The sequence below is a fragment of the Corapipo altera genome, unplaced genomic scaffold (genome assembly GCF_003945725.1).
Source record: "Corapipo altera isolate COAL_440 unplaced genomic scaffold, ASM394572v1 50, whole genome shotgun sequence".
NCBI classification, from domain to species: Eukaryota; Metazoa; Chordata; class Aves; order Passeriformes; family Pipridae; genus Corapipo; species Corapipo altera.
This window is the reverse complement of record NW_020884889.1, coordinates 8,723,191-8,731,878: the sequence shown is the minus strand read 5'-3', so window position 1 is coordinate 8,731,878 and position 8,688 is coordinate 8,723,191. Positions and strand designations below refer to the sequence as shown.

At 42.7% G+C, this 8,688-nt stretch overlaps 1 protein-coding gene across 1 annotated transcript in view; it reads left to right on the top strand.

Annotated features, from left to right (window-relative positions):
* The first annotated feature begins 7,943 nt into the window (after positions 1-7,943).
* The window catches only part of TM6SF1 (transmembrane 6 superfamily member 1), a 23,425-nt gene continuing 22,680 nt past the window's right edge, over positions 7,944-8,688 (top strand). Inside the window, exon 1 of the mRNA XM_027644372.1 lies at positions 7,944-8,020. The gene's annotated coding sequence lies outside the window, so the exon portion shown is untranslated. The remainder of the gene's footprint in view (positions 8,021-8,688) is intronic.

Here is an 8,688-nt window from a genome sequence, read left to right as displayed (position 1 = left end):
TTACCTGGGATGTGCCACCCGGGATGTGCCACCCGGGATGTGTTACCTGGGATGTGCCACCCGGGATGTGCCACCCGGGATGTGTTACCCGGGATGTGTTACCCGGGATGTGTCACCCGGGATGTGTTACCTGGGATGTGCCACCCGGGATGTGCCACCCGGGATGTGTTACCTGGGATGTGCCACCCGGGATGTGCCACCCGGGATGTGTCACCGGCAGGGCCGTGTCACCCGACGGGTCCGTCAGGGCGGCCGGTGCCGCGCGAATGCGCGTCCAGAGGCGCGGGGAGGGGACAGCGCGCAGAGCGCCGCGGCAGCCGCGGAGGTTGATAGCGTTACCTGGGGGAGCGGGTGGATGTCGCGGCGATTGTGTTCAGGCGCGTGAAATGCAAATCCATTTTTTATAATGCCCTTTTCCTTGCGGTAACAGAGTTGGCCTGTTGTAACTACTTCTGAAGCAGTGCTGAAACAACGGTTGGCACATACGCGTTACAGTCCTTACACAAGTACAGTGTGTCTCGACACTCAGTGTTTTAAACTTCTGAAGACAAAAACCGAAGCGGAAGAGGCATCAGGGGGCCAGTGTGGGCTTGTGCCTCAGTGCAGCAGTCACCTCATGTCACGTCCTTGGAACAGGCGATGTAGTGTGGTTAATTCGCTTGAATTAACGAGCGAAATGGGATTGGGTTTAGTGTGCTATCGTGGTGGCTTTTAGGAAAGAAAAGGGAAAGGAATAAAAAGTGTTGGAGTTTTGCCAGTCCTGTCAAACCGCTGTCAGTCGAGCACAGAGGCGGACCCTTTTGCCATCTGCTGGGGCTGTGCTGTAAGGACAGCGGCGATTTCCATCGCGGGGCTGAGGGCTGTTTGTCATAGCTCCTGAGTTGTCAGCATTTATGGAAGCGTGTGGCTAAAAGAGGAATAGAACATGTCACCGCTCTGCATTCAGGTTTATAATTAGGACAAAACTGAGACCAAGCAAATGCGGTCTGTTTCGCAGAACAAGTTTTAGAGAACCTTAAGCGAGATGGAAGCAATTCCAGCAGGGTAAACTATAGTGGGAAAGGGCACAAGAAGATACAGTGTACCAACCAGAAAGCAGCAACTAGCTTTGCACAGAGGCTATATTTAAAAATAAAATCATGCTGCTGACTTAGAAGAATGAAGGTGTCATCTTTGCGCTTTTCTTGTCCCAAGGTGGGCAAAGAAGGGAAAGCAGGAGAGCCCCACATTCCCTTGATAGCTTAGGGACAGAGATGTGAAACAGTGATGTGACACCGTGGACACAAATGGATAATTTTCTGGGGGCATTTTTTGCAGTCATGGGGTGATCTGGATAATAATGAGCATTTCTGTGATTGCTGTCTTTTTGCTTTTACCTTTCTGTGCTTGCTCACAAGTTAATCTGTCAGCTGAGAGCCAACAGACATGACTGCTCTGCCTAGATTGAACCCCATTTGCAAAAAGTCAACCTATTGCCAGTAACACACTAGAGAAAGTTAACAAGAATTGTAAAGGATTAAGGAAAAAGGGAAATGTACACCAGAGAACTAAAGGGAGGATGCCTGGGGCAGACAAAGTATGTAGGACAGCTTCAGGGATGCTAAGAAGGCAACGATAATAAGGGATCATAAGAAGGCAAAGCTATGCAAAATTGGGAAAAATGGAAAGGCCTGTGAGATGGGCTGAGACAGAAAGCTGAGAGAGAAAATGAGGGGAAAGAAGGAGAAATAAAATGAAAGAAACCAAAAGTCTAAAAAAAACCCCAAAACAAACAAACAAACAAACAAAAACAAACCAGGAAAGGAGACAAAGGAAAGGAGACAAAGGAGAAATGTGACCTGGATGCCCATCAGTGCTGTTCAGCTAAGTGCCAAATGCACAAATTTAAACAGTTTTGAAAGAGAACATACTTCCTTTTGAACATATTTCTTTTTGAAACTAGGTTTTTCTGTGTGTAGACAACAACCCTCAGACATCTGTTTCACCTTGTAATCTTTGTGCTAGTTTCCTTTAAAAAAAAAAAAATCAGCCAGCTTTTCTTTGGCATTCTCAGTGGGTGGATCATAGCCACTTTTAAATGTGATGTCATTATATTTGCCAGTCCAGATCAGAAATAATATACAATGCTTTTCCCAAAAGGGCTACACATGAATGTCACTAAATTGCCATCTCCTGTGTGTTCAGGTTTTGTCCAGGAAATATAGCAGAAGTTAGTATAGAGAAAAATATTTATATAACATAAGCAGTTCAAGAAGAACTTTTTTTTTATCTCATGTGTCAGAATGGTTACAAATAAAGGGCTGCAGACAAAAGTTCAACAGTATTATATAGCTGTGAAGGTTGTCCTGATCTCTAGCCAGCAAAACAGAAGGTCAGGGTGTGTCTGCAGTTTTGAGCAGCTAATTTTCAAGTTCTGCATAATGGCCTGAGCAAGCCCGTGCTGACCTGGTGCCTTTTTTTCTGTGGAAATCCATGAAGAAAGTACTCTCCAAGTTTTGAGGTTCCTTTACCTGTCAGCAGGGAGAGAGAGGGTGGGTTTACATGTACTGAAGAAGAACTAGAGAATGCTGTAATCAAACTGCAGCGATTTCTGAGATACCTATGATGCCAGGGATGTCCCAGAGACACAGGAGTGCCTGCCCAGTGGCCCTGGCCTTCCCTGCCCCTGAAACGGGGCCAGTTCTGTCAGAGCCATCAGAAGGGTTTAGGTTACTAAGGGTATTGTTTTCAATCATTTGTTCCTGAAATGATTTGAATTCTCCTCCCTTTCCTTCTTTTCCCCGCATGAACTCAGCTTTGTGTATGTTCTAGGGAGCTGTTTGTTGTTATGATCAGAGATTTTGAGTTGGCACATATTTCTACAGTGATTAGCAATTGTTCTCATAAGTGGTTAGCATCCTTTCTCTGCTTCAGGAGGGAAGAGAATAATTCAGAGTAAATCACAGATTTGTTTCTGATTAAGCTTCCTGGTTGGGGCCATTTGATGACATCTTCTCCTTTCTATGCTCAGTTGGATTCTTAAAATCTCCTACATCTGATCCATGCCATTGCTGTGAATGACAGACATGCATATTACTGTTCCCATCACTGAATTATAGTTGCCCAAATGTGTAATTTTTAATAACTGTGGTTAATAAACTACAATAACAATGTTATTTCTTTGGGATTTTTCTTGTGGTTATTATTGTTTTCTTCTGTCTGGTTTGCATTTGCCTGTACTGTCATGATGTGGGGTCTGCAGATAACAGATCCAGTTTTTGAGCATTGAATCCATGTATACACAGAAAACAGTCTTAGATCTGAGGAACACTAAGGGCAGGAATTAAGTCTTATGTCTTGTAAAGTGATAATATAATGCTAAAAAAAGCCATAATAAGAGCAATTGTTGTTTTTTCTCTGTTATAAATTCACCTGTATTCTAAAACTGACTATAAGGAACATGCAACTTTCTCCGAATTTTTTTAATTCATAATTCTTTGCCCTATCATTTCTGCAAGTAATTCTTGTATCATTTTATTGCTCATTTTCAGCTATGCTGGTTAGTTGTCCTGGAGTATGAAGGTCATGTTTCTTGTGCCCTCAATTATATTGATATGCTTTTCTGATTTTTAGCAATAATACTAATAATTTCATATCTAATTTCTCTTAATACATTGTAATTATTTCTTATAGTTACCATAAACATTCTTGCTAATCAAATTATTTCTGTGAAAATTTTCAGAATCCTGACAGAGACATGTATATCTGATCCAAATGTGACGTGGAAGTTTTTGATGCCTCCAGCTGTGGAGATAGCTCTTTCATTTCTCATTTGGCACACTTATGTATCTCAAAAATATACAGAAAATGGCAACAGCAACATTTGTCACATCTTTTCTCTGAAAGTAATTACAAAATAAAACCAATTATTTAACCTGTTGAGGATTCCACTCACCACAAACCTATTTCACATATAATTTCAAATAATGACATGGCTGGCTCTATGAAAAATCTTATACATTGACATGTCTTTTAAAGAATTAAAAATATTCTGCTACTGCATAGCTGGAGAAGCAAAGGAGAGGAAGTTATTTCATTAGTTATTACTAACGGGTCTTTATGACTGACCAGTGACTATTTTCTGAAGGTATATTTCTCAATCCCTGCTAAATGTGTTGAGGTACAGAAGTGCTCCAGACAGAACCCACGTTTCCTACATTTCTACCAGGGTATCTAGTTAGCAGTTCAATTTCCGCACAATTAACAAGATTCTTACTGGGAAGTCACACTTGCCATTTGCAGTTTAAGACAAACAGTACAATTGACATGCTCTCTTTCACTATCATGCCTGTTAATTTTACTCTGACACATCTTTTTTCCTCCTAAGATTATTGGTTGGTGAATACAGGCTGTAGCACAAAAGTCAGCTCTGTTTCTAAAGTACTGATATCCAATTTGTAGATGATATGAACACTAATCACTAAAATTCCCCTTTGAATGCTTCTTTGGTGCTGTGACTGCTGCTGGTGAATCCCCCCAGATCCTCAGCAGATCATTAGTACGTGGCCTCCTGACCCCCAGTGGATACCATATGAGCTGCATTATGTTGCCTCTGGTGCACCAGGCAGTCTGAGATTTACAATACACCATCATTTATTACATCTTGTATCCTCGACTAACAAGAAAATCAGAAATAAAATGGATTGGCTTTAAAGCTGTTAGAGCATTGCAGTTATCTATGATCTAAGCTGCTCCCTCAGCAAATTAACACATTAACAGAAGTCTCAAATATGAAGCTTTTAATTCATTATTTAATTCACATTTTAATCCATCTTTATCTGATCTATTGGTTTTACTGACTCCTCTTGCCTTAAGAAGTCACTTGCAAATACAGGAAGTACACTCTGCAGAATGTATCAGCTTAGTTCCATAAAAATTGAATGACACAAGTTGTTTTGTACCAGGATGGTATTTTGTAGCTGGCATCATAAAGCAATGAAAGCTTGCTGCTTGGCAGAGCCCTGTGTGAACACATGAGCAGTACTTCCAAGAGATATAAATAGTGTCTCTTAATCCTTGCATTGATCTTCATGTGCTTGCTTAAGGTTCAGCTCCCTACATTTGTTTAGATTAATGTAATTTTTATTTAAAATAAAGTCAAGTGTGCCTTGATATAATGTTAAACCTTGTAATTTGTCATGATTTAACAGGCAGTTATTAAAGATAAGAGCTGTTTCCCAGTCTAAAAGTAGACACCAAGACCTAATGGCCAGTTAGTCTCCTACTTTGTAGCTGACCATTAATAAATAAGTATTTTTATATCCTCCACAATATTCTTTTGCTGGCACAGTTAAGAATGCCTTCTCAGTCCTGACATCAAAACTGATCTGCCACCATTTAGTACAGAGACTGGAGAGAAACATCTTCCATAATATAAATACTGATTAATGGTCTAATTGAGAAGCTGACAAACATCAGCCCAAGGATATTGTTTGTGAGTTGAGCAGTGCCAGCTGAGGGGCCACACAAGTGGAACTGGCTGGTTGCTGTGGTCAGGATTCCCAGTGAGGAATCTGACATGTGGCATAAGGCTGATACTTGTGATTTGACAGAGAGTTGGGTTACCTATTCTAAAATGACCAACTAGACAGAAATGATGTAGCTTCTGACACAGGAATGTTACAGTGAGGTAAAGGATCACTGGTTTTGGCACTGTGCTGCTGAAGGGACTATTTTTCAGGTGAAATATAAGATCGGAACTCTAGGAATCTCATGTCAATAAATATGATCTTCTGACAATTTCTGCATGGGAAGGAGTCTTAATTTTCATGTTTCCATTACTCCATTTTGCTCTCCTAAACTTCATTGCTGTTTGTGTAGGATATAAGTTTTTTTCAATCTTATCCTGACATCTAATATTGCTAAATAGTTAAATAGTATTTGATTTTCTACAAGTGATGACATCCACGTCTCATGATGATGTTAGCATTTATAAAATTCAGGGGGAAAAAAAAAAGAAAAAAAGGCTTTGCAACATCAAGAAATGAACATAATTATGTGACAGGAAGCTGAGAGGTTACGCTTATTCTGGTGACAGCAGCTTATCAACACTGCTTTCATATAACACTTTGATAAGTAATTATGTTGTTAGAGACACCCTATTCCTACCTTCCTTTTTGTATCACTGTTCTGGTACATGTGAATAGAGGGTGGTGTTACAAGCAGTTGAAGTTTAAGTTCTTCTTTCCCCTTCCTCCCCCACAAGAACACTTAAGGTTGTCAAGAAACGCATGTGTTAGTTTTTGAGGACTCCTGGTTTTCAAGTGTTTGATCACTAAGATTGTTTGCTGTTTTATTTAATTTCTGACTGAAGCTCAATTTTGAACTATGTGCCATTGGGGAAGTAGGTCAGAGGTTTCAGACTGTGCCAACCGAGCAAGTTTTCCTTTTTCTCTAGAATTGGTTTCAACTGTAAAAATAAAGTCAACAAGAATGCTGGGGAATTTTATTTTCTTCCTAAAGCCTGAAATAGAAGCTGGGATATTTTGGCACAGAGAAGAAAGACCAGAGTTAAAAGGCTCTGTAGCTATTAGGAGAAAAATTCTTCTGATATGGAAAGTGTGGCATACCAGACTCTACATGTTCAGCACTATCATGGGTGGACTTGGGGGCCTCCTCTGTCAGGACATGGAAAGGGATGATGGAGCTGGAAGGCTCACTAGTTCTTCTTTCACACAGTAAGAGACGTAAATGAAAGGGAAAAACATGCCCTTTTGGAAAAAACACTTCAAACATCACATTTCATGGGTCTTTTCTGCTACCAGATGCTCATAATTATATTTCTAATCAAAAGTTGATAGATTTAAACACAAAAGACTCAAACAATGCACCTGTACAGTTGAGTTGCTATGTGATTTCCACAGGATGTGCCTTGGCATTTTCCACTCAGAAGTTGAAATAGGACTTGGTGAACAAGCTGGGTGCAAATCAGAGCTGGAATATGCTGGCAGAGGGGTAAGAAAGAAAATGTTTGACTTTACAGACACAGGAACTGAGAAGCAAAGCTTGAGACATGAATCTTGAGACTGCACTGTGGCAGCTGCATACAAATAAGCAGCCTATACATTTGAAAGCTTGAGAAGTAAACCGGCTGTGCATTGAAAGGTAGGCATTTGGAGGTGGTAAATTTAGCCCTGACTCATCCAATGGCAATTCTGACACTTGGGTGGACTAAATTACTTCTAGGAGTTGCATCATGTTTTTACTGGATAGTTTGATTGGGCATGGTTTAACCCATTTGTATACCCATGGCCGGATTCTAGACCTTTCTCACTTGAAAAACTTAACGAGAATTTGTTTGTATATAATATACAGGATATAGATATAATCTGGGTCATCAAGTTCCTTTCAGAGGGAGGTATTATATCAATTAGTCTATTGCTTAAACTTAACAAATTTAGGATAAAACACTTAGAAGATCCTTTGTTGTTCATGGCTGTTTCTGAAAACTAGTGAAAGTTTCTTCACAGCTCCATCCTTCAAATTAAATAGTTTTTTCGTCTTGCTGGTGTTAACTCCTCAAATATTTACAGAGAGCACTCATATCCCAATCTCTTCAGCCTCTTCCTGACAGACAGGTGCCCTGTTTCCTCAGCCACCTTAGCAGTCCTCCATTGTCTCATTTCAACACGAGGGAATTGAAATTGTGCCCACTATTGCAGAGGGGTGCTTTTACAACAGCGTTAATTCTTCCGGAAAGAGCTTTCCTGGCACACTAGAAATGCATTTGCTGTTTTCTCCAAGCAACACTGGATGATCAATCTCACTTGCCAGTGTCCTGGAATTAAACGCTCAGTAACTTCTAGGAACAGCGGTTTTCATTTCTGTTTGCCTTGTGCACGAGGCTCATTCCACCACTGACACTTTAGTGTTGATACCCATATATAAACAAAGCTTGAAGCCAGGAAAAAAAACGCTGATGGACAAGGTCAGACATATGCTTAACTTTTGCTAGTTATTTTTGACATTTAAAACGGAAAAGGTGAGTTCACAAATTTTTTTCCCGTCATTTAAAAAACGCTAATGCCCTTGTTCTTATTAACTGTTCACGTTCTTATTAACCCAGCTAAATACTGATGCAAAAGAGATGCATAATATTTGTACTGGTTTCTCAGGGAGACCAAGGGGACCCTCTCTCCATCTACCACCTCTCATGAGCCCGGATCGGTTCCGCGGACCCCGCGCTCCGGCTGCCGCCGCCCCGGTACCTCGCCGTGCTGTCACCCGCAGTTAACCCGTGACGCCTCTTTGGAAGCGCTCAGCCCCTCGTCTCAGCCCGGCTGTCACGGCAGCCCCTCGGCCACTGCCAGGCCGCGGAGGAGCGCCCGTCCCCGCGGGGCTGGACCCGCGCCCCCGATCCCGCAGCATCGCCCGTCGAGCAATCCCCGACCGCGGGGCAGGGGCGAGGGGAGCGGGGCGAGCCCCGGGGGCGGGCAGAGCTCCGCGGCGCTCTCCGGGCGGCTCCGGTTTCCGAGGCGGATTTAACCTTCCCCGCGCGGGGCGGGGGGGCGGCCGCCGGCGATGGGGCGGGCGGCGGGCCGGGGCCGCGGGGCGTGCGGGGCTGGGGCGAGGCGGTGCCTCGGGCCCGGCGCCCCTCAGAGCTGAGCGGAGCACGGCAGCCCCCCGCGGCCCCCGCGGCGATGAGCGCCT